Genomic DNA, 27,979 nt, shown 5'->3' on the forward strand with positions numbered 1-27,979 from the left:
AATTGACCAATGAAAATCTGTGCTGATTAGTAATATCTTTTAAGTCATTGATTTTTTTTTTCTTCCCTTGATCGTTGATGAACAGTTTTTCCATGTGATGGGTTTAAGGAAATTAATATTCACCTTCTTATCCTCCGAAACATTAAATTAACTCCTAAATCTAGTAATTTCTTATGTATTTTAATAATATGTATCCTCACAAAAGGAATTGAATGCAGTTAATTATTTGTTGCAATTAATTATATTCCTAAACTTTCAAATGTCCAACATCTTTTTAAACCTATGTTATGTATTCGAAGGAAAGGAATTAAATTCAGTTAATTGTTTGTTGCCATTTTGCTATTTGTAATTTCCAACGCATAAATATTAATAGAGACATTTATTGCATTTTTCCTCTTAAATTTCAGCTTTAAATAATTATGATTGCGTAAATTTACAGATAAAAGAGTGCCGCAAAAATCATTTATTTCAAGAGGGATTATGTTTATGAAACTATAAAAAATTAAGTAATCATTCCATTGATTTCAAAGCCTTTCTGTTCTTCAAATTTTATTTACTAAGAATCTGTTTATTATTTTAATGATTTCGAAAAAATTTGTCTGCTTAAATGTAAAAAATTCTTTGATATGTATTGTTGCAATACATGGGTTTACAACGTTTGATTTATGTTTGCTGCAGTCAGTGCTGAATTCTTCAGTGCAAAATACAGCTTGTTTTATTACTCTTGTAAGTTAAATTGGTCTGTTTTTACTTTCAAACAACAATATATTGTTAATAAATGTATTTATTGAAGGAAAAGATTAAAAAAACGTCTGATATAATCAGTACTTGCAAGCAGTGTTATGCTTATTATAAATGCAGTAATTGAAAAAAGTGTTTATTCATAAGTTCATTATAGCGCACATTGAGTTTTATTCGTAAATGCATTATAGATCTTAATTTAAAAAACATAATTCGTTATTCATTGCATTACTTCTAAAAATATTATATTTAATTGCAGCGCCTTGTTCGTACATCAATACATTAAGGTACAATACCTTCGAGCAATATTTTATTAGTGGTTGCAGTTTCATTTTAAGAACGATGCGACATCCTGCTTACCTTTGGTACGACATCATTTGATACGAAACGTTCTTATAATATTTAGCACGAAGCCTGCAAACATTATTTAATTCTCGGCATGATGTTTAGTTGGAACAATATCTTAAAACTTAATTTGGATTTTAAAATGTTAATTTATTAAATTTTGTTGATCATAAATTTATGTTGATGTTAAAATCATCTTGTTAGTTTTCCTTGATATTTATTCTGCTTCAAATTTAAAAAAAGAAAAAAAATGTTCCTTTTTCTGTCTGTGACAGTTTAAGATGGATAGCACGAAGCACTATGTTTTCTAGTGTGTGTCTATCCTCAGAAAGAATAAAAATAAATTCAAAAATAAACACAAGCTGTTTCTAGAGAAAAAGTAATGCTATGCGTTTCCATAAATAAAAAGAAGCTCCATTTTTCCCTGCAAACGAACAAGATTGTTCGCAACGTTCTTCGAATTTCTTTCAATGACACTATTTTCGTCTTTTTATACTGCTATTCTTACTACTCAAATCATTAAAACTCATTCTAAGAAGAACCTTCAAACATCAAGTGGTTGTCTTTTTTTTCTTCTCCCAATTCTTACGAAAGTAATTTCGAATTTCTCATAATATCTCTTTGATTAGTTATTTTCTTTTACAAAATGCATTCCTGCTACCTGGGGAGAGTCCCTATTATTAAACTTGGTAATTTTATTCTAACTTAAGAATTTAATTGCTAGTCGCTTTTGGAAATGGCGTCACGTCATGTCACGTAATCTAGATGCTCGTGGTAATTAATGACCCGGATGTTTCTCTCGCACTTGAGTTGTGAATAATTATTTACTTAAACTGTTTTAAAATTCTAATTTTAAGTGACGTTAAATTAAAATTCTCGCAGGTAAGTCTGCGTGACTATTTTTGAACTTTAAGAATTTTGCTTGATGAATAGTTATTAGGGTTTAATGAAGTTTCTGAAAACGTACTGTGCGCCAAATAAACAAATAATAATAATAATAAATAAAATTTTGAAAAAACGGACCACCCTGAATAACTTTTGATCTAATGATCGGATCTTCACGATCTAGGACTCATTCTTAATGTTTCGAGGTGTGCTAATTAATTAATGCAGACGATATTTTAACTTACGAAATCAGGCTTATAAAAGTACTTTCCCTGAATGAACATACCCTTTTTTTTTTCAACGGATTAGGATTTCTGACCTCCAAAATATGGGGGTTAGCCGCAATCTGTGAAGTATGGTCTCCATAGTTCTTTCAGGAGGACGATCTAAAGTTTGGGCCCTTAATGTTAATTTTACTTTCTGCTTATTTCAGCCTATCTCGAGAACTTTTTAAGTGAAAGGAAAAAATTTTACACACAATTATAAAGATTGTTTAACCAAAGATAATTCCATGACAATTATAACTTGTAGTTAATATTTATTGTTTTTTATTATTTTATTAAATACTGTACATCTTGTTTTACAGATATTATTCATTATTTTCTTTTCCATATAATTTTAGTAGGTTGTGGCATTCTTAGTGCTAATTATGATTTGAAACAATACTTCTCATGTATTTATTTATTTTTATTTTATTTTGTTTTTTTTTTTTTTGCTTTCTGGTGCCGAGTTCCTATGGGCCAAAAAAGGTCTGGAATTATTTTTTTCCCTTTATTTTTTAATTTATTTATTTATTTTTTGAAAGATTGCAAATTTTGTTAGAAAATATAGTAATTTCAATAGCTTAAATCTGGAAAAATCTTGTATCTAATCAGAAAAATAATCAATCTTAGAATCGTGGCTAATGGAGTAGTGAAGTTAAGAGTAAGATTAGTACTTGTTCCTCAGTTTTTAGATTTAAAAAAAGAATCTAAAAATTGAGAAAAATGCAGTAATAAATTTCTTACTCATAACCACAACTCGTATCATTTTATTGCTTCAATGTTTTGAGGAAACATTTATAGAGGTTCTTAGAATTATTAAGCACTCTTTCGCCTAATTTAATAAAGCGACCTCTTTATTTTCTACTTTTATTGGAAAGCATTACGCTGTATATTAATACTATATCATCAAAAGTTTGTTTAGTGCAAAACAATATCGAGAAAACACAAATTAAAAATTTAACGTAATATCCAAGATGGTGAGGTAGAGGCCTCTTGAAATATTCATCAATCTCTCCCTTTTTTTTAAAAAAAATTACATTTAAAATGCTTGATTAAATTCATGGCTAATAAAAAAATTTAACCTTAATTATTTTACGAGTATTTACCTAATCCTTCTTTTTTAAGAACCTGTTTTTCCCATGGGAAAACTTTTTCTCTAACCTAACTATTTCTAATTGATCAGGTACTGAACCTATGGCAACGGTTGAAAAACTTCTAAATTGCGGAAATGACCTGAATTCGGAGAATTCTATTGGAGAAAGAAGAAGAAAAAAAATCACGTTAAATATTTATATGCTTTTAATGACGAAATGGCCTGGCTATATTTGACTTGTTCCCAAAAGTAGCCTTTTTTATTGATTGAATTGATCGTTCCATTTTTGATGCGTATAGATATATAAAAATAGTCCCCCTCTTAATATAGTCATTGATATTTTATTTTATCCGAATAGCTCTTCTTTAGATACTGGATGGGGGAGTAAGATTATTTTCTTGAATATTCGCTATTCGAAGATGTAGAACGCAAATATTATCGACTTTTTTATTCCATTACTATTTTTTTCCTTGGTAGCAAATTTCTTAATTTAAGGGGGATGGGCAGAGAGACAGTGTATGTCACATTTCAAGTGGCTTTCACTTCTGGATAAGTTATAATTTTAAACTATATACACCATCTTGCCGTGAAGAATTGTCTTGGCTTTAGAATGGTCAAATAATTTAAATATTTTATAAGTTATTTATATTTTAAAAAGCGCCTATTTTATTTTATTTTATTTTATAACCGTCGTTTGAACATCCAACCCAATTTTATGGGTTTACGACTACTAATGTTCAACTCCGTATTCTTGTAATCTTGAACCCAATCCAGAAAACAAGGGAACTCCTGGATCGAGTATTGGGAGAAATTTACTTTCGTGGAGGCCTTTTTGATGGAGCTAACCCGCATTTGCGTTACATGGAGAGGAAGACCACGAGAACCTCCCACGGTTAGCCTGACGGCGAAGGGACTCTAACCAATGGTCCGTCTACCACTGAGGATATTTCACGTCAGCGCAGTGGTCGGTGCAAGCCGGATGCGGAATTCGTATCGACTGCGATTCGAACCCGGTTCGCCTCATTGGAAGGCGAACGCTTTATCCCCTGAGCCATCGTGGAGAGATTTTAAGATGCAAATAATCAAAATCAATGAATAATTCACAAGTTTTGCAAATTTTTATGAGCTCAGATATTACAGAGCTGAGGTCATTTACTGTGACGTTGGTGGTTTCGAAAAGCAGCCTTAAAAGAGGACTCTACATATTTAGAAATAAAAGCTATTTTAGAATAAAAAGCATACTTAGAATTGTCTCTCCCCGTCTTCACCCCTTCTTCATCTTGGATTTTAGGTAAAATTTTTATTATAATTTCTCCATGTTTATGATTGATTGAAATTTGACAGCACAATTTCTGTAAAAGAAGGCGGAAAAATAAAGTCGTATAGGGAAAAATAGCACTTAATAACTAAAAAATTCAATTGATTTTCCCTAAGCGTGTAAAGCAGTGAAATTATGGGATTAGATTTTGGATCGGACTATATATTCTTGGATCTTTTTGAAAATTATTGTTATTTAAATTTATGATAACCGATTTTTATGATGCTAAAAGAAATCTCTAAACTTTTCTACTCCATCTTTACCCCTTTGACGGAAAAGTAGTTTGCTAGACTGATCATATATATCATTATTCTTATTTATTTTTCATTCGATTTGTTGTTCCTGTGCCCCAGTGCTCAAGCTTAATATTGAAATTGAATGATGTTGTCGTATACAACTCTTATTTACTTTATTTGTTTATTTTTATTATTAAAGCTACATAATTTCTTAAAGATTTAATGTAAAGTTCTAAAGAAGTGGGGTTTTTTTTGTCTTTCTTAATGATTTAAATACATTAAATGATTTAAATACATTAAATGATATTTAAGAAATTATAAAAAATACTTGTATTCAAATAATTAATTGAAGAATTTATTTACTGATGGTAAAACAGCACATTATTTTGCACAAGCTAATACAAAATCTCGTATTTCAAAAACGCATTTTAACAGGGCTAAAGAGAATACAAGGGCTAGTTCACTCCGCTCTTAGAGCTGAAGCTACGATTTCCCTCCTCATGACGTCACTGTGTCTACAGATCTCGGAGATCGCAAGCAAAGATATGATAACTTTGCATCTTTCTCTTGTAAAAATAAGTTAGACTTTTTCTGGTTATTAGCCTTCAAACTTTACGTAATTAACACATTATTTCCGTTCATAAACATAGTTCANTTTACTTTATTTGTTTATTTTTATTATTAAAGCTACATAATTTCTTAAAGATTTAATGTAAAGTTCTAAAGAAGTGTTTTTTTTTTTTTGTCTTTCTTAATGATTTAAATACATTAATTGATATTTAAGAAATTATAAAAATACTTGTATTCAAATAAATAATTGAAAAGTTTATTTACTGATGGTAAAACAGCACATTATTTTGCACTAACTAATACAAAATCTCGTATTTCAAAAACGCATTTCAAGCTGCTTCCATTTTCTCAAAAACGCATTTTAAGTTGTGTCCATTTTCTCAATAACGCCTTTCAAGCTATGTCAATTTCCCCCAAAACGCATTTTTAGCTGTGCTTTCTTTTCTTATTAATTTAATGATATTACATTTTTTTATTTTATTCAAGAACAAAATGATTCTTCGTGCACCACTGAAAAAGTACAACGCAAGGCTTAATGATATTACTTGACTTAGGAATATTTTCGATCGTCGACTTTTAGGGGAAAATTAAATTCTGGAAAAACGTATTGAATTCTTAATATATAATGAAAAATCATCGCCCTATTTCAGTTTTTTCATATAAGATCACGTGTATATTAAAAATACGTTAACAAAAAAAAATCGTCATGCCTGTAAAAGGAAATAGCTTTTTCTTTTTTGATACCTTTTAAATCAAAACTATATTTTAAGAAGAAATGTTTTTCTTTTCCTTTGTTACTTATTATTCTGGCTTTAAAAATAATAAAAAAGAAAGGAGCCATTTGACATTTAATTGTGCTTCAGTACACCCACATCCACAAAGACCGAAATTCGAACAAATACTCCCACAATACGACCTATAAAGCAAACGATATATTATTTATACTTCCATTTTATGAGTAGAATTTGTTCTAGGAAGTAACGATGAATATTTGGGAATGGAGATAGAGTGGGGGAGGGTAGTCGTCACCAGCAAATTCACTCAACCATTGAATGATGTGGTCAGAGTGGGGGTGGAAAAAAAAAAACCAAAATAAACAGAGATGTAACTGAAGAAGATACGAGTTCTTTCTTAAAAGTTCTTTTTTTTCTTCCTTTTTTTCTGCATTAAAAAGTTTTCATATTTTTCTGCATTTATTGTAGATTACTCTTATTATTTCTTGTATCTGGAAAAGTAGACACATTTTATAAATTCCTACTATTTGCAATCTTAAAAATAAAATAAATTATTTGAAATTATTTGTATTTACATGGTTTGGTTGTTGATACCACACTCTAACAATACGAGAAATACATTTTTCATTGAATACATATTATAAAATCGACATGCACATTATATTATTTATTGAACATATAATATAAAACGTAAAATAGATATGGACACTGTACAGAGAAGCCGTAGCGTGCGATTTGTTTTTCAAAAACTCTCTCTCATTGTTGCCACCGCCACAAAATTAAAGGGTTTAAGAAGAAAAAAAACTGTTAACAGTTTGAATAAAAATCATTGCAATGTCAATATTAAACTTAATAGAATGCATTCTATTGTACTTTACACACAGAAACATTCAGAGTTCCGAAATAAAGAATTCTAAATGTTTCTTTTTTTAAAAATTTTTATTGTATTTTAATAACAATAGAGAGCATCAATAGTAAAAATATAAGTATAGCAGTAGTGGGATTATAATCTTACATATTTTACGTTTTTTTTAATTGAAGGAAAAAAAAAACAATGTACAATAGTAAAATATTAGTATAAAAGTTACATTAATACATGGCTACATAATATACATATTGGAAACAGTAGCATTTTGAAATTGGATTTATTATGCTGTAATAAATCTTATGTATACTGTATTGGCACAAAATATTTTTAGCAGATTGAAATAAAAAAGAAATTTTTTTTATCGTATTAATTTACATGAACAAATATTCTCGTTCATCGAGTATCGCTGGACATTTTGACAGGTACTCAAAATTTATGAAGCTGGCCGGCGTCTAAAATGGAAATATCCCGCAAAACTTCCTCTTATTAAATTTAAACTTCTAACGGCAGTTTAATTTTAACCCTAATCTGCATGGGAGTTTTTCTATACAAAATAAATCAAACAGAGAGCAAAATCATCAGGAGAAAATCGAATTTTTGTCTTTTTAAAATGAACATAAGATGAAAAAACTGATATAAAATATTTCTTTAATCTGTTGATTTTGAAAGTTTAATCTTAGCCATAAAATGTAATGTCACGTTTCTTGTCCCCACTTCTCACGGACTGTCATTATCTCAAAAAACCCCCTCATTGCCAAACTATTTAAAATGTATTGCATTTTAGTTTAAACTGGTATTACTGCTTGAATTAAAATTAATACAAAACCAATTTTTAACACAGAATGGTATTTATGATATATGCAAAAGGTATTCACGATTTTTTGTGAAATATCCTGTTTTCGAGAAATTGTGAGGCGTGATATCACATTTTGGTTAAAATAAAAACATATTAAACCGCAGATTAGATTAAATGTTTTTATCTTATTTGTTTTTTTATTTATTACTTTTTATATTAAAATAAGTACTTCGAATCATTAATGTAATACAATAGATAATTTAAGTACAAAAATAAAATTGGGTGCATGATTTATGACATGCGGCAATGGAGGTTACGATAATGTATGACATGGTGACAAAAGGGAGAAGGGCCACAAATATATATATATAAAAAAAAGTGTGACATCATTAATGGGTTACCCAACCCAAAAAGGGTACATATCCCACAATGCAAAGAATGTAAGCTTCGAATTTTTTCATTTTAAACTCACTTTTTAACCAGATTTAACAAAGCGTATTTTCATTCTATCTCATTCTCTGACCTTATCTGCAGTTGAAGTTAAGTTCCTGTTTGATTCAACTTTGATGGTGACTAATCCATTCATTCATGCATCCGAACTACGAAGAGCATGCGATGAACACGCCTTCCTTTTCATGACCTCACAAGTGGAACATGGCGATATATTCAAAACTATCGATATTTCTTTTCTTTTTTTTTAACATCGCCAATACGATATTTTAAAAAAAGTGTTAAGATAAAACGAGAATATTGCAATATGGCAATAAATTTCGATTACGATTTTTTCGTGAATTTCATTTGAATAACGAAAGTATGTAAAGATATAGTATTAGAGTAAATTGAAAAAAAAAAATATATATATATATATATATTTTAATATTAATGTTTTCTGAATATAAAACACGAAGCTATAATTCCCTTATGTCAAAGGCGTGTCTAAGTCAAAGACTGAACTAGATCAGCCTTCCACTATCTCTCTATCAATTTCTGTCAGCACTATCCCCAGAATAACGCATTCTTAATGATTGCATCTGTAACTGATTGATCATTGATGGATTTCCAATGGACAGGTAATCAAGCGATGTCAGTTTAGAAATCTCTATGGCAATACTTTTAAAAAAAATTTATCCCTAATTTTTACGTCAGTTAGTAATTCTATAATATTTTTCTTTTTATGTGAAACGAAGCAAAAAATTACTTCTAACAACGTGACATAATTCAAATCCAATAGCTTAATAATTCTTTTTCACCATTTCAATTCCTGTAATCCTTTTATAAACATTACAGAAACTATAATTTTACACTCTACCATTTCCGATCACCGCAGAATCTTACACAATATACAATTTTATCAACATAACTTCTTATCTGACCGCACCTTTGTGGTCTAACTGCAGAAAATGAGATTCCTAGAAAGGCACAGCCCCCACAACCAACAGATGAATGCCCCACTCAGGAGCAGCTGTCATCTTTATACCTACAGATCAAGGTAAGCAGCAGATGGTGACTCCCTCCCCCCTCATTCACATTAAGTTCAAAGGGCGCCCCCTCCCCCCATCCCTAGGTGAACAGTAGACTGGTTTCAGATTATCACTAGAAACAGGCATGCAATTAAAACGTTCTAGGAAAAAATCTCTCTTTTTTTTCACTGAATTTCCTTCAGGTTTTTTTTCTCGGAACCTAGGGGGCTATACCTATATAATCGTTTTCACTTAATTTTGGAAGGTTTTCCCAAAATTTCAGGTATAATCGTGCAATGAACCTTTCTCATCTTCACATCCTTAAAACGAGCCCCTTTAATGATCAATTTATGTTCTGTTTGACTTTCGAAAGATATTATTATTAGTATTATTATTTTTGCCGTGTCGATTGTCGTTTTAAATTACAAAAAATGCATGAGCTTCACAATTAATTTTCTCTCCAATAATTATCAGAAACTAGTTACTTTATCATGATTAAGTTTGTGAAAATGTTTTTGAATTTTATTGAATTTATCTTCTTAAAAATAGAAACTTTAAACTATAGAAAAAATAATTTTTACTACCGCACAGATCCTATTTGTGATATATATATATATATATATTTTTTTTTGGAAAGTGATTAAAAATATTTCTTAAGTGCTTATTTTTTGTTGAAAAATCTTGCTACGGCACCCTGCTGTAATTTAATTTTTAAAATTCTTCTGGCGTATATAGCTAGGATAGATAAGCAATCCAAACCATAGTACGAGTCAGAACTATTCTTAAGAATGAAAAAAATATGTATTTATATTTCCGTTAATAGAAAATATTTAGAGATATAGAACAATAAGAAAACAAATAGTCTTTTCATATTCATATGTTGCAGAAGGGGAGGGACCGCGAGCAATTACAATCCAAATACAGGTTACTATAAATAGCAATTGACTTTCTTTGCCTGATAATAAACTTTTTAAAACATTCTTACAACGCATTTATAATGAGAAAACTAATCTAAATAATTCGTTGTTGATTGTTTTAGTTTACAAAAGTAATTCATTTCGTAGATAGTATTGGAAATTATATAAAGCTAAATTGGATATTAATAAATTTTTTACAAAACTTCAAAGTACAATAGAATTTAGAATAAAAATGTGTTTGCAAAGAAAACTTTAAAAAAAATTTGCATTTAATAAAATTCGAAATATGTAAATCACAAGCCTTTCAAAAATCGCTCCTATGTAGGACTCGTTTAAATATAAAAAATATCATGTACTTTAAATGTCTACTTTCAATTTAAGTTTCTGTGAAATCTTGAAATGTGATAAATAAAAGAAAAACTTAAACTAAAAACATGAATAAGTAAATGAGAATCATTGCACTGTATGCAAAAAATATCCCATTTCTATGTATTTTTTCATTTTTTACATAAAAATGTAAATGACTGTAAATTATAATTCATCCGTAAAGGTAGAAATTCGTGAAGAAATAAATTGAGTGTAACAAAATTTCTTTCGATTAAGTCATATATGTACAGCCCCTCGAAACACAGAAATGGGGAGAGGGGAGTTCAATACCCACAAAATATGGAACATATTCTTGTTCTAAGAAAGAAGCCCCTTGTGGCACACAGGGTGGGGAAAAAGGAGAAAAACTTTTCATTCTATCTGTTATTTCTACGAATTCCTCTGTCCTGATTTGTTCTGCTGCGTTTATGACTGAAGACGTTTTTGACTGAAAATATACATTTTTTTCTGGATAAGGCGAAAGATTATTAAGGTGTATTGTATCATGTTGTGGATATTTCTAAGAAAATAAAAATAAATTTAATTTTTGTTGAAACAGCCAGCCGAGGGATATTGTTTTTACCCGTTATGCTTTAACGATCTTCAACTGAAAGAACGAGTGATACTTTTTAAACGTCATTTCGTGGAATAATCTGAGCCATTTTGCCAGGTTTATTTCTGCATCTTTCATGAAAAAATAAATAAGTAAATAAAATAAATATGAGCTCTTTTATGAGTATACTTGTTCTGTTTATTTTATTCTTGCAGTAGTTACATAGTATTTTATGAGAAAAGTTTTAAGTTTTATTTTCTTCGTATTTTTTCAAACAGTTTGATTTTTCCAGATTTTTATATCGTGTAAATTTAATACAAAAAATCACTTTTCTTCACTATTGTTTAGTTTGTTTATTTACGCACTTGATACATTGTGTTTTAGTAAAATTAATATTTTAGGTTTGTTTTTCATATTTTATCAGAAACTTTATTTTGAATTATCGTCTGAATTTATAAATATAGCATTAGTTTGGTTTACGAACTTGTCTAGATCTCAAATTTCTCATCCAGTTAAAGTTAACTCTTCTTTTATTTGTCACTGCAGTATTGACTTGCTATTCGTTCGACTCTGCAAACGACCTTATAAATTAATACTACGATGTAACATGTTTTACATTATATATTCTGTATGCGATTTTTTAAACGTGTTGTAATGTAATTAATATTGGTTCCACGTGCAATTTTTTTGAATAGTGTGTGAATATGAAAGAATCTTTTACTGTTTCCTCAAACAGTTTTTGTAGACTTGGCAATTATTATAGACTTTTCATTCATTTATGAATGTTCCAAATTCATTTATGAATTCCCAAACAAAGTTCCAAACATGCAATTTAATTACCTGCAATTCATCAACTTTCCTAATCAGAATATTTTTCCATTGTCAGAAATATTTTATGAGAGATGTTTCCAAAAAATTAATCAAGCATTTTCATAGTTTAAAATAAATATATTATAAAGATTGTTGATATTTTATAGTTATTATTTTATTAATTAGTAAAATATAAAATTTGTCATAATTTTAAAAGAATAGCATTAAGTATTATTTTTATTTGTTTGTTATTAGTATTATTATTATCTCAGCAATCTCCGTTTTTGATAATGCTCCATTATTTTTCTTTTTCTCAAACTGTGATTTCCTCATAACATATTAAAATCCGATAATTATGTCAAAAGTTATTTGAGGTTCTGGTTTTGTTTCCTTTCATTGTACTAGCCCTGTACTAATTTTATAAAACACAAATTTGAACTACGTATGGTATGTTAAATTATTGGGAAACTCAAAAATAAAACTTTTTTAAAATTTTATTATTCTAAATCTAATTGATCAGTTTTTAAATTTTGAATTTTAGCATATAATAAAACGAAATTATTAATGCAATAAGAAGTACACCTATCAACGTATATTTTTTTTCGATTACTATTAAATTATATCATAAAAAATTAGTTGTGAAAAAGTTTTTGATAGTTATTATCTGTGAATTATCGAGTTTTATTTTTGTATGCAAACTTTCTATCGCTGTTATGCCTAAAGTAGTGTGACCATATTTTCCAGATTACAACTATCCCATATATTTCGTAGGTAAAAAATCAGAATTCGTCAAAAGTAAGTTTCTATCTTTTCTAAGAGAAAGTACTTTTTATGTCCAATTTTATTATACAGAATATCGTCTGAAGAAATTAATTAGCATATTTAGGTTCTCTTAAACCATTGAGAATGCATTTAACTGCGTATAAATCCCATCATTAGATCAGAAGTTATAAAGATTTTCTCATTTTTCATTTTGCTTTTTATATTTAACTTTTCTTTAAATATTAATCTCCCCACTTGCATAAAATAAAATAATGGAATCACATTGCTATAAATAAAACGATGCGTTCCTCATTTATATTAGTGAGGCCGATTCGTCAGCGGGAAAAAAATAAAATTCTAATTTGGCGACAACACCCATTTTTTTCCCGCCTCCTTTCAATGAATCTGGAAATCTACGTAATATATCCTCCAATTCTTCATTTCTGAGAAACCTTATGCAATGATTCCAATCTTATAAATAGTTCTGCCTTGAGAAGAATAAGGGAAGCAAAATAAGTGTACTACCCAGAATTGTCCGAGAAAACTATTTTTTATTTTTATATTTTTTCATCTGGCATCGGAAGTCTAATGAAACAAACAAGATTTTTGCACCTCTCTCCGTACTACAACTGTTGGCCGTTTGCCATGAAAAAACATCGTCGTAATTGTATTTCAAGCTGTTCCGGGAACAATTTTGTTTTCATTCAACTTTTTCGCTTAACTATGGGCGTTACGTTCATAACGTTACTTGTGCATTTTATTTAACAAAAACTCTATTTATATTCAGTCTGCTATTCATAGTCTAAGAGATCGATGCTTTTTTTTATTTGACATACCGAAAATCCTTTTAAACTTTTAGTCAAAATTTATTACCAAAAAAATTTTTCTTAAAAAAATACGAAGTAAATTGGAGCAGATTAAAAATTTACCGTTTTCCTTAAATAATAATAAAAAAAAAAGAACATTAATACATAGTGACATTTCAAAAATTGTGGAACTGCAAGAGAGAAAAACTGAATAAAAAAGCTTTGGGCCGTATGCAGGTTGCCAATTCATTAAACACTTTCAAATATGCAGAAAATTAATGATTTTAAAATACCAAAAAGCAATATTTTTTTACCTGTATTTTGTTAATAAATTTTTATTTCAGACATCTTCGTAACCATATAACAATTGTAACTTTTTTTGCATTTCATTTTATTTATTTAATTATTTTTTTCCAATACGCTGTCTCTTGAAGTGACAGCGTGTCGTTTGAAATGAATTAATTTTAAAGAAACCCCAAAGAAAAAAATTTATAAAAAGTAATTTCCCCCAAAAAATGATTAATTCACAGAAAATTTTTTAATTGTGAAATACATAAAGCCAGGTTTACCATAGGTACCAAAAATCCACCCCGTGGAACATCCAATTTTCAAGATTTACCCGCAATTAATATTAACGAATCGGTAAGGAGAAACTTTCTCTAGGGTTTTTACTCATTTAATTTAGTTCCGTCACTGTAAACCGCGTCTTTTTTTTTTTTTCCTTGTAGAAAATCCTGTGTACTAGGGAATATTAACTTCAGTTCGGTAAGAAAAACTAATGGAATTTTGCTTTTTTTTAAGTAAAACTAAGATATATTTTTGCTTGTCTTTAGCTTTCAAGTATTCCACTTGACATTCCCCTGCCAGATGCCGGAGCGGCTGTTGTGATCTTTATCTGAATTAGTTTTTGTAAAAATATTAAAATAAATAAATAAATAATAAAAAAAAATGCTACTTTAACAATAAATATTGATAGTGGCATACCAGTATTTAAGATTGCTAATAACATTATTGTAATCGCATTTTTTAATTTATTAAATGTTTACACGTTAGTTCTTTGGCTGATAAATATGATTAATTAATACCAACTTTTTACTGATTAATCCAAAAAAAATTTCTTTAAAATAAATTATAACATATCGACCAATTATATGATCGGCTTGCTTGCGATAGTCCTCAAATGTTACCGTTTCCTAATAAGACAAGTTACGACAAAAACAAAGTTAAGGTGACAGAATTATATCTTCGGAATTGATGTCTTCCGACCCTTCGATCCAATAATTCAAAATTTTTTTGTAGTTTAGGCGGATTTAGTTCTACAATTTACAAGTATTCTTGCTTAAGCAACCAACGTTCCGGCGTTAAACAGTCAACCCAATTCTGAGATTATGACTATCAATGTTCAACACCATAGCTTTGTAATTTTGAACCCAATCCGGAAGATAACTGAACTCCTGGATCAAGAATGGGGGCAAACTAGTTTACGTGGAAAAAATTTTTTGATGAAACTAACCCGCATTTGCGTTACATGGAGAGGAAAACCACAAAACCTCCCACTTAGCCCGGCGGCAAGGAGTTTCTAACCCATGATCCGTCTACCACTGAGAATATTTTATGTCAGCATTGTGGTCTGTGTGAGCTTGGAGCAGAGTTCGTCAACGCAGAGCAGCCAACGCAGAGATTCAAATCTGGGTCACCTCAATGAGAGGCGAAGCTGTATTCCCTGAGCCACTCCGGCTTTGCNGTTTACACGTTAGTTCTTTTGCTGATATACTGATTAATCCAAAAAAAAAATTTCTTTAAAATAAATTATAACATATCGACAAATTATATGATCGGCTTGCTTGCGATAGTCTTCAAATGTTACCGTTTCCTAATAAGACAAGTTACGACGAAAACAAAGTTAAGGTGACAGAATTATATCTTCGGAATTGATATCTTCCGACCCTTTCGATCCAATGATTCAAAATTTTTTGTAGTTTAGGCGGATTTAGTTCTACAATTTACAAGTATTCTTGCTTAAGCAACCAACGTTCCGGCGTTAAACAGTCAACCCAATTCTGAGATTATGACTATCAATATTCAACACCATAGCTTTGTAATTTTGAACCCAATCCAGAAGATAACTGAACTCCTGGATCAAGAATGGGGGCAAACTAGTTTACGTGGAAAATTTTTTTGATGAAACTAACCCGCATTTGCGTTACATGGAGAGGAAAACCACAAAACCTCCCACTTAGCCCGGCGGCAAGGAGTTTCTAACCCATGATCCGTCTACCACTGAGAATATTTTATGTCAGCATTGTGGTCTGTGTGAGCTTGGAGCAGAGTTCGTCAACGCAGAGCAGCCAACGCAGAGATTCAAATCTGGGTCACCTCAATGGGAGGCGAAGCTGTATTCCCTGAGCCACTGCGGCTTTGCCGAAAAAATTTAACTCTTTTTACGCTACCGCAAACCGAACAATAAAATCTATGATTTATTATTATTATTTTTAGTTTATGAAACTTTTGTCCGGTTGCGGTGGCAATAGATATTGCAGTCTTCTTTCCTTAGGATGATAATTCTGTAGACAACTTTGCCGCACTACCGCTAAAGATTTTAAATACTTCTGCTTTTTCAGCTCTCCCTCTCTTATGTAACATCTTCTGGGCGCACTTAATCTTTTTCATTAGTACAAGTTAGTGAACATCAAAATGTCTATCTCGATACTCTCGAAATACCATGAAGCAAACGATAAGTTCGACTTGGAATTTTTGTAGACATGGATTCCTGTAAGAACATGTTTTTCGGATATGTTAAGGGAAAGGAAAAGAAAGAAGAAAAAAAATCCAAGGACTTCCAGGGTTTCTGACCTTCCAGGAATGTGGGATGCTGTTGTTCTACTTCCTATAGTATGAGAGGAACAAAAGCAAAAACCATGTCCCCCAAGCACTGACGACACTGTTTTGCGGGAACTGAACTGATTTCCAGGAAGACACTATTCTATGCACTCTCCCTGGAACTTCACTGCCCATTTTCTCAAGGGGGGTGGAGCGTCATGCTGACCTTTTGAAAGGTTAGGCACACATAGAGTGATAGTCCATCAATCTCACTTTCTTAAAAGAGAAAAGATTGTAGAAGATTAGCTTTTTCCCAGAAGCCAAAAGGTGGTAAAAGTGCGAATTCATTAGTACATAATAAATACTCTTAAATGTTTCCCTCATGTTTGAATTTGAATAGTGATATATTCCAGATTTATGTCAATATCATCCGATTTTTTTTTTTCTTTCTCTGGGACTTTCTTATTTTTCTAATGCGATTAGGTTGCTAGTTGAGATATTAAATGAGTGGTTGTTGAGTTCTGGTTTGCTACAGTGTGGCGAAAGTTTATGAATCATCCGTTGATATTGGCGATTTTCATCTAAAGTATACTTATTACATCTAAGGTATATAGAATTAATTCCGTGCAAAAAATAAGTAATAATAAATAAAATAAATAAATAATAATTTATTTTAATATTGAAATAGAATGAGGAATTTTTAGGAGTAAAATTTTTTACACCAAAAAGTAGTTTGAAATAACAAAATTCACATTTAAAGAGGTTTAATTACGTTTTTTTTTTGTTCGATTTCTTAACACAAAGTATTGTCTAAACTATTTACTAAGCATATTTAAGGTTAAGTCTTAGAACCTAAGTCTTAGTTATAAATTATTTTCATTATTTATTAATATAAATGACTAATTTAAAAAACTGAGTCACAAATTTTTTTTAGACCAAGTTTTTATTTATTAATTTATTTTTATGATTATCTTGTAAATTGAAAAGCATTTCAATGCAGTATTTTGAAAGACAATGAAGCTGTATGCATATTTATGAATAGTTTAAAAACAAGCAATATCTCATTATATCACGAGATCATTATAAAAAATTCTAAACTCGTAACTATGCTAATGGGCATTGTTTTTCTTCGGGGCAATAATCATTCTCTTGTGGTTAAAGGCAAGACCTGTAATGTTTGTGGAATTTATCATTTTCAAAATCCACTGAATTGGGAAATCTTCTATCTTTGTAAAAGTCGGAGTGACTGATAACATTGAAAAGTCCTTTGCTTAATATAGCGTTTATTATTTTTGTTTGGAAAATATGAAAGGAAAACTAAAAAAATGAACGAAATATATCTCTTTTTAAAATCACATAGCTTTGTTAAAATTTAGTTGTTTATTTATTAATTTATTTTGCATTTTTCTTGCTTTATTGTAATTATAAAAATTCAACTTTGGAAATAACCTTCGCATTTAGACATAATATCAATATTTAGGTATTTTATATCAAATATTGATTTTTATTTGGCAAAAAAAGGCAATTAATTTCAATTGTAGCTGCGAAATATAAGATAATAGTTAAACAAACTAGCCCGTTGTCGATGCCTTAAACGTATGGATAGAAAACATTTAAGCGAAATATTGTATTTAAAATGAAAGAAAATAATAAAAGAATTAGTTTTGAAAAAATAGTTTTAAAAGAAAAAGAAGAAAATTATCTTTATCGATGTAAAAACCGAAATAAATGATTTTTTAAATTATCATACCTTTTATTCGACTTGGCGTAGAAAACTCAAACGATTTTATAAAAATAAAAGTTCATAGTTTTATTTTGCATAAAAAAAACAGAACGAAATTTTAGATTGTCAGGTACTTTAAGTCACCAAATAACGTATAAGAATTTCAAATCTGTTTCTTTCAATTCCTTTTTTCAATCAAAAATTATATATTTTTTTCTTGTTTATTTGGTATGTGTAGTGATATCTTTCGCTGTGTTTAGATGGAAATTTAAACGTGTCCATTTGTATCTTATTCGGAAAACTTGAAAAACCTTCCAAGGTACTGCTTGTGTTATTTATAAAATTCTCAGATATCTTTATGGGAATAAATTTGTTTATTTAAAATTGTTTTAATTGGAGAAAAAATCATGTTTTTGTTTGATACCTGTCTATATCTTTTTAGCAGTGTCTAAGCATAAATTAAAATGTGTTCATTTGTATCTTATTCAAAAAATATAACAAACGACTTCAGGTTTTGCTTGTGGTACTTTTTAAGTTGCCAAATAACGTTATCGGAATTTAAATCAGTTTCTTTCAAACTCTCTTCAATTGGTAAAATATAGTTGTTTTGTTGATGCCTGCAGTGAAATCTTTTCCACAGTGCCTAACCCGAAATCGAAACATGCTTATTTGTATCTTATTCAGTAAATTTAACGAACGACTCAAAGAACAGCGCTTTTTAATAATTAAAAAACTTCATATGATTTTATTAAATCCGTACCTTTCAAACAAAAATATCAGTAAGTCTTTTTTCTTCTTAATTCTAAAAAAAAAATTGTTTATTCAATATGTGCAGTGATATCTTTTTCGCTGTACTAAGGCGGAAATAAAAACATGTATGGTATCCAGAAAACTAAACAAGCGACCTACGCTCTCTGAAATAGCTAATAGATTAAGTATACCTTTCTCAGAATGCTTCCTTTTGTGTACATCCAATTAAGAATAAGATTTCACCGGAAGAGCAAGAAGGCTTTCGCTTTCCTAATTAGGTTGAACTTACTGTACAACATAGGCCAGGTCTGTAGGCGTTCTAGTAGTGAAAAGATGTTTTCATTGAAAGCCTCTAAAAAGTGGCGCGGAAGTAGTAGTGTAAGAGCAGCTATTACCAAATTGGGTTTCCTGGAAAAGTTAAAGGGGTTTCGAGAGTTAGGATGTATGTTTTAACTAGGAACTTTTAATTACAGTTGGATCCAATCACAATAATCCATTGCTTATTTCAAATTTTGATTCCTTTTATGAACTTCTTTAAAGAAAAACATTGATGAAAAGGAAATGGTTAATTTTTTTAATAAATAAAATTTTTCTAATTGCAAAACATTGAATTATGAACAAAAGTCATACATTTATAAAAATTTTCATTATTGTTTTCAATATTGATGAAAAAGTGTTGGTTAATTTTTTTAATAAATATAGTTTTTTTAATAAATATAATTTTTCTAATTATAATACATTGAATAAATTATGAAAAAATCATGTATTTATAAAAATTTTCATTATTATTTCCCATCGCGCTTTTCATATAATAAAAATAACGAAATTTGGTAATAAAAAAAATATGTTTTCCTAATGACGATTTTCAACGTTTACAACAGCTCTTTTTAGATCTCATTGGCAAAAAAAAAAGGGGGGGGGAAACATATTGCTGCTAATTTTATTCATTTTTAGTTACGAACATAAATTATACCAAAAAATTTTTTTATATCGAGACTAGATTTAGCTCCGTGACTTTGAATTTAACTGTCGAACATAAAAACTGACTCAAGTTTATTCCTCTTTCCTTTTATTAAGTGTTTCTAAAATAATGTCTTTTTATTGGTTGATACGTTTGCAATTGTCTTTGTTTACGTTGTTCCGCCGAAGGAAAGTTAATTATTTTGAGTTCCATTGCTGAAAAGAAAAATTTGGGAATCGCTTGTGTAGACACCCCTGTGTCCTCTAATAATGAATTAAAACTTCATTTAACCAAGTTTTTTACAACTTAAAATCTATATTTCTAAAAAGATGTGTATGTCAAAAAATTATCCTGTTTCGATTGAAAACTAACGCTTAATAATGAGTTATTTTACCGTAATTATTTTTAGGTACATATCATTATAACAACCCTTATTAGGAATGAATCTTGATATAGAGAGTGAATGAAGGAAGAAGGGAAGAGAACAAATGAATTAGAGAAGGGGTGGTTCAGAGAAATGACGTTATTAGTGAATTAGCAAATAGTCAAAAGTTAAAGTCAAATTTTCTCTATTTCCAACTGCTTAAATCTCTTTGGAATTGCTTTGACACTCAAATCAGTTGGCTGTCGATAAGAAATATATTGTTTTATCTTACTATAAATTAAGTGAACAATAATATGAATTAAAAAAAATTATGATACTTCTGCTTCAGTTAATTCAACAGTTTTCTTTGATTTTATTTTTTGTTTATGCTCAACATAACGATAATAATAATTTAAATTATTAATTCCATGCTATTAAAAAATGTCAACTCTATATGTATGGTTGTCAATTTTCTTATACATATTTCAGCCTTTAAATCTGTTTTATTTATTATTATTTTTTTTTAGGGTAACACAAAATCGAATCAAATTTCTAGATTTACATTTATATATAAATCATTACTTTACATTTATAGTTGAACGTCGATGAAGAATTTAGCGTGTTATCTTTATTTAAATAAAATATGGTATGGCTTTAAATTTTACGATTCTTTTTTTTTTCTCCTATGCCCACCCATAATCTGTATAAATTATTAGTAAATCTTATTAACTCTATAATTCTTATAAATTCTAAAAATTATTATTAAATCACCAGTATTAAATCTGTATAAATTTATATACATATATATTTTTAGTGTATCTGTATCACAAAAAACTTAAAACTAACCATCGAATCAAGTTTCTCACAGAAAAAGTTTCTTGAAAATGCGACCACCCTAAATTTCGAAGAAACATTCTCAATGCCTACCTCAACCATAACAAAGTAAATCAGGTATTCTAAAGTGAGGTAATTTCCGAAAATTGAACAAAAAGAACCCCCATCTCCCTTGCCTAGACTGGTTCTCATTCCCAAGGGGGTCACGTGGGTATGTCCGCAGTCAGCTGTGAGCATGACGAGTCGGGTTTACTATATTCTCATTCCGTTTCCCCACGTGTCTGCAGACGATACCTCTCTCTCGAACGCATGGTAAGTTTTAGAACTTGAATTTATGTTCCAAAATTGCAAATTAATGTTGTATTGCAATTATTTTATTTATCATAAAAATCAGTATTGAGTACTATTGATATTATCTCATATTTTAATCGAATTAATATTCGTTTACGGTTCCTTTAGCTTCTTTTTTTTAATATTATTTATTTCTTTATCTGTCCGAAACTTTTTATTGTGGCTATTATGCTAATTGCAAAGAGTAATCATGAATTTTCAATCAATCTTGCAATACCGCTAACATCGTCTGCTAGGGTCTAGGGATCTATAAATTATTAACTTGTGTAATTATTGCCCACGTGTTCTTGATTTATGTTCACATAGTGTCAATTAATGTTCCATTCTTTTGTTCTTTATTTCTTTTATCTTAAATTATCTGTTTTCAGCTATATTTATTTTATATCATTAAATTTGAATAGAATGAATCTATCTTATAATCATTCTTTTTGTATCGTTTGCTATGTTACCAACAGCTTCGTTGCAATAAATTATTAAGTTACTTATTATGCTTTTTAATGTCACATATTTGTTTTGTACTTTACCTTTCAATTTCTCAATTTTTTTATTTCTTTGATGTTGTTACTAAGTACAAGACTGAGCTTGGGTTTTCAGTCGAACTTACCTCTGATACCGGTACATAATCTCACTCCAATGTATGAGGAATGTTTTGTTTATCAAGATCACTTCGCTTTTATCGCATTTTATAGTGATTGTCGTACCAATAAAACAAATTTATGTGTCATCGCACTGTTTTGATGTGTAAAGTTAAATGTTTTCTTTATCGTATAATTGCTCACGTGCTCTTAATTTATTTTAACATCTTGTTAATGTTAAACTTTTCTTGCTTTGAATTATATGCAATATTGATTTTATTAAATATGTTATTAATTAATATAATATTAGTATCTTCTCTCACGGTACCTGTAACAGTCGCCGTAGATTGTTTTAAAATTTTTACTTATTAAATTTTATAGTGAATTGCGAATTTAAAGTATTTTTATTTAAATTCTTCATTTTTTTTCTTCTCTTTTCAATATGGATTTTTGGATTATCTTTCTAATCTCACTGATTTGTTTACGCTACTTTGATATTTTAAAGCTATTTGTTTTCTTTATGCCTAATTGCCCTCGTGTTTTTAATCTATGTTTTTATTCTGAATTTTTCTACTATACAATTCTGTTAAAGATTAATTAAATTAGTATTTATTTGTTTTATTGCGGTATTTGCTTTGCGTTACGCATTGAAAAATTATAAATCTATATAAATAAACAGAATGTTTGCATCTATGTGCGTGTTTGATCGCAATTTTGAACCTATCTGCACCAAACTTGGTGTAAATACATTCGACGTCACGGTAGCTTAGTTTTAATTTTCTATTAATTATATTGGAAGATTATATAAGATTTTTAAAAAAAAGAAAGAAATATAGCAATTTCTATAGATTCAAAATATTTACCAATATTCAAGTGTTAAAATGAATTTAAACAACATTCTATACTCAAACCCAGGGTTGGGGTTTTGGACAGGACACATGGGTTTTACTGTTCTAAACTGACTAAAACGGTCTTAATGTGTCCAAAGGTAAAAATTCTATACGTGTAACATTGTACACATAATAATTACATATAAATATTTGATACTTTTTATACAATTTGCTCAAACTTATTGAAAGAAAATAATATAACAGGAAAAGATTTATAGCTTTCGACTATCCACAATTCATTGAGCAACAAAAGTGAATACCTTATCCCTTAAATATGATGTATATGCTTTTAATACTGATAAATTATGTTTTTGCAGAAGGATAAAGAATGCAATATTAAAAATAATAATAAACTTTTTTAATGCAACAAAAAATTGTCTTCATTTTGTTTCTTGTTCAAAAATTAACATTCACAATGCTTTTTTTAAATTATGACATAATTTGAGCAAAAGGGTTTTAGACAGTTTAAGACAAAGGGGTTTTGAACAAGACCGATTAAACCGTGGATTACTCCATTCTGTCCTAAACTTTGTCAACTCTGTCAAACCAATTACCAAGTTTAAATTTAATAGTTTTATTAGACTTCGAAAAATCTTGTGCGCACGATGAAAAATTTTAATTTGAGGATAATGGATTTAAGGACAAATCTTTGAATAAATAACTTTTAAAAAAAACTTGAGTTTGCGTATGGTTCCAATATAGAAAATGAGTGTGTTATTTTCTGCTGTAAGTGAGTGGGTTTAATTATTTATGTTGAAACATTGAAAGATTTTTCGTATCATCTTATACTTGTCTATTTTTTCAGAATTAAACATGCTGTAACAAATTTTTTTTCCTTCAAAAAATTTAACATTTTGTTATGAAAAACTCTAGACTCCTTAATTATTGTCTTACTGTCACTATCTATAATTTATAGATTAATCTCGTATCCTGTTGTAGTATCTTGATTTCGTGTTGTATTTGTTTATAAAATCCATTTATTGAAAATGACAATTTTTAATTTAATATGTAAGCATGACTAAATAATTGACCAAAGGAAAATAAGTAAATATAATACTAGACAATATATTAGTTTTTATTTTGAGAATGACTAACACTAATCGATATTTAAAATTTATTTTTCTTGCTAGGGGCTGTTCATATATGTAACGTAAGCATTAAACAGTAATTGAGATAGGATTGTTTTTTGCTGATAAAGGGGGTGGAGTGTGAGACATTAATATAAAAGGAAAAGAAACACAATATAATTTCAAAATATATGGAAAATTTTTAAACTTGAAATAAAAGTTGAAAAAAAAAATATTCTAGGAAAGTTTCAAACACAGAACAAAACAAAAAAAAAAGATTCCCAAGGAGTATTTTCAAAATTTTATAAAATTAAGTGAAACACATTTTTTTTTTATGAAAATTTATATTATTTATTTTAATTTAATTTTACAATTAGAGTACTGCACTAAAAACCCAAGTTAAATAAAAGAACAAAAGGAATAGCGACTCATAGTAAACACGAGAAGGAGTTCGGGATTTGTTTATTTTTGTAGATAAGGTGGAGTCCCAAATTACGAAATATATGGTTACGTAATGTTTGTACAACCCCCTGTTGGTAGTTTAATGAGTAAAATATTTTTGAAACATGTTTAAAAAAGAGAATATGCGCTTTCTGGATATTTCTTATTTCATAATTATTTTTTATCATCTTTATTGTTACATCTACTACCAATAATTCATATTTATTTAAATCTTGTGAATTTAATTAGTGTGCTTTTGATTTTCCCCGAAATGCTAAACCTAATGGAAGATAAAAATACCCATTCCATTAAAGTTACAAGAATACCTATTTATTCCCGCTAAGAATGTATCCGAATGGTTAAATAACGAATAGAGATTTCTGCGAAAACTCAACAACCTGACCCTTTACGAACACCGAGTTTCCAGAACTCGCCCAACACAGAGAGAACATCCTAGGGCGTTATAGAAATATCGGAATTCTATCAGCACGATTCTCAGAAAGTATTAAAAACCAACTCTCTAATGCTACAGCACTCTTGCGCGTCGACCAGGGAAAAAAAAGCCAGGCAGAGTAAATATTTTTTTTCCACTCCATTCTATTTTTTGTTGCCTTTCATTGACCGTTTCTGGTAATTCTTCAATTCAGTAGCTTTTGGCGTATTTATATCACTCTTGGCGCCGTGTCGTGTTATTGATTTTATATTTTGGATTCAGTGAACCCCAATAATGTATATTTTTATATAACCGCTTTACATCATTTATTTTCTAAGTAAATTTATCACACATTACTTAATCACCAGGGGTATTATCTTTTTTTATCTGCTTTAAAAATAAAGAAGTTCTTAGAAATTTTAGTGCGAAGGAGAACAAGACGTGTAAGTACAACTTGTTTTTGGCACATGTCAAAAACAAACTATCTTTGAAGTACTTAAGGGAATGGATTTTTGGGTAAAACTCTTACTTTTTACCAGTCAAGATCTGATGATGCAAGATATACTACGCGGAGATATTCTGTTTAATTGGTTAATAATGATATTCGTGATGTTGACTGGGAAATTACTGTAAAAACAATTCGAGTTTTGAAAATTAAGTTTTTCTATTTTGTTACATTTCTCTAGTGCCTTTTATATTTGTCTACAATAAAGTAAGAAGAAAAATTAGTCTTGATCAAAATTTAATTTTCATTTTAAAAGTATTGAAATGTTTATTGCAACCCTTGCTTTTGATCAGAATCCAAATTTTTTCTTTGACTCTTTGTGAGCAAAACCAACTAAAATAGGCTCAGTAGTCCTGCATAAAGTATGTCCAGAGTTAGACCTACAGGTTTCATTCCCATCAGGCTAACCCAACACCTCCCAGAAGAAAGAAGGCCTCAGATCAATCTAGCAGTCCGACGTAACGGACATAAACTGCGCGGTGGATGAATTATAAGAAAGTTGTCACTACTTTCGGGCTACTAGGCTGCGCGGAAGTGGTAAATGCGAAAGATGTCATTACGTTTGGACTACTAAATGATCATATTTCTGGTTTATGGTAACCCGTGCTGATTCTAGAAAGTATTGGCTAACCGGGATAAGATTTAAAACTATAATCGTTCTGACAATAAAACTGCCGCAATAGCATTCGAAACATGTAAAATACAAAGCTCTAACACTATCAGAATTTGAGTATTGAAGCGCCCAGGCTTTATTACTATTTTAACAAAATAATACCAATACATTTCTAGAATCGACATTTTTTGACAGGTAGTTTAGTATTATACATTTGACCGTTTTTAAATTTTTGAAAAGCATCTTTCTTCTTATTGAAACTATATCAATAACAATAATATCGATAATATTACATTAATATTATTTAAATCTATTTTTTTCCATTTTAAATATAGGAGTTAGTTTTGATAAGTCCAAAAATAAATAATTGAACGGTATTATACAATCCATCCAAAAAAATATTAATGTCCCAATTTTATTGCTTTATACATTTTAAATAGTATAATTAAATACATAATATGGCGAGTTCTACTCAAATTATGCATTTTATTCAAGAACCTTTTTTTGAAATTTGATAGATCTTTTCAACCTGATCGTAGTCGAATTCCTGGTAGAAAAAGAAAGGCACTTTTTATATTGCCGAAGAAGAATAAAGGGTGGTCGTATTCACCTATCACAAAATAACCGCCAGCATTGTTCATATGTTTGAATCATTTGGGGGATACTAAGAAAAACTACGAACGATGCTTTCGTAAAAGTTGAGTTAGCAGACTGGAAATCCATAAATCTAATCCGTGCCACTGACACATAAAACTCCTTGGATGAAGACTATCTGGTCTTGCATCTTACTTCTCTTTTTTCTAAAATCCATATTATTTGGCTTGACGTAAATGATTGAAATAGTGTATCATTCATTCTCTCGTCTTTGTCGCCGGGGTAAGTAATTTAATTTATTTGCAAACAGGCTCTAAAAATTAAAAATAAAATGATCAATAAATAGAGAACTGTGTCATAATTAACGTGTCGTACTTTTTATAGCTCAGATCAATGGTTGAGAACGGTCTATTATTTTACGTCTTGTTAAAATCATCACAATTTATTTAAATTTTAATGACTAATTTATAAAAATAACATGAAATAGGAAAAAATTTAAAAAATATGTCCAAAAAATAAGTTGATCACCAAAACATCTCATGTGATCAACTTACGCAGATTTAATTTTCATTAATTATTAAATAAATAAATTTTTAAAAAAAAAACAGCTTTCATATGAACAGAACTGATATCCTTATTCTGTCGGAGACCCTTAATTTATTTATAATAAATACCAAAATCCCTAGTACTCTAAGAATAATTTGTACTTATTTCATGTCGAATTTTAAATATACCTTATCTTAATCAAGGTAATGAAATGGCACCAAGTGTAATAAAAAATTCATTATCGAGCAAAACTTTTAATAATATTTATTTTGATTATTTTTTTTCCAGAGCATAAGTATCTTTTAAACAGCCAATTTTTTTTATTAATGTAATCGAAAAATAACTATCTGTAACATGATACAGTAGTTTTGCAATTTCATTGAAATAAAAAGTTAACCGTTACGTTAATTGAGAAAGAGAGAAATAATAGAAATATTTGCATTCGTTGTTTAATATCAATTAATTTTTTTCAAATTTAATAAAAATTAATTGATTTGTTTCTCTAGAGAAAAGTAATACAAATAATTAAATGCGAATATAAATTTAAGAAACAAATGGAAATTAAAACATTAAGAAGCATGTAATTAATGTACGTAACAAACTTGGATAGAAATTTATGTTTTAGTATTGGCTGATGATATTTGCTAACGCTATGAACGCTAAAATAGAAATTCAAAAAACTGATGCATCAAAATTTATTTTTGAATATTTTTTTCTAGTATGTAACTTACCATATAAAAATGCGAAATTTATAAAAATTTCAATTTAGAGTTTTTTGGTCACTTACATTGATTTTTCAATTGCACAACAGTGTGGCTTTTCTCCCTATTTTGCGCCATTTTCAGAATTAGCATAGAGGGCGCTGGCTAAGGCATAGCTTGAGCTCAGTTATGAATAACTGTTTCGAACTTACAACAGTTATGTAAATATGTTGCACATTATTCGCAAAAAATCTTTCTTTCCTATGTCGACAGAGCTTTCGAAAAACT

At 29.1% G+C, this 27,979-nt stretch overlaps 1 protein-coding gene across 2 annotated transcripts in view; it reads left to right on the forward strand.

Annotated features, from left to right (window-relative positions):
• LOC107456960 (suppressor of cytokine signaling 2) overlaps positions 1–27,979 on the forward strand; it is a 43,564-nt gene that overhangs the window by 6,791 nt on the left and 8,794 nt on the right. The window contains exon 1 of one of the 2 annotated variants that reach the window (XM_016074962.3): positions 21,131–21,287. The exons of the other annotated variant lie outside the window; for it this stretch is intronic. The gene's annotated coding sequence lies outside the window, so the exon portion shown is untranslated. Of the gene's footprint in view, positions 1–21,130; positions 21,288–27,979 lie in introns of those variants that run through there. 2 annotated transcript variants of the gene reach the window in all.

This window comes from Parasteatoda tepidariorum, chromosome 5 (assembly GCF_043381705.1).
Source record: "Parasteatoda tepidariorum isolate YZ-2023 chromosome 5, CAS_Ptep_4.0, whole genome shotgun sequence".
Classification (NCBI taxonomy): Eukaryota; Metazoa; Arthropoda; class Arachnida; order Araneae; family Theridiidae; genus Parasteatoda; species Parasteatoda tepidariorum.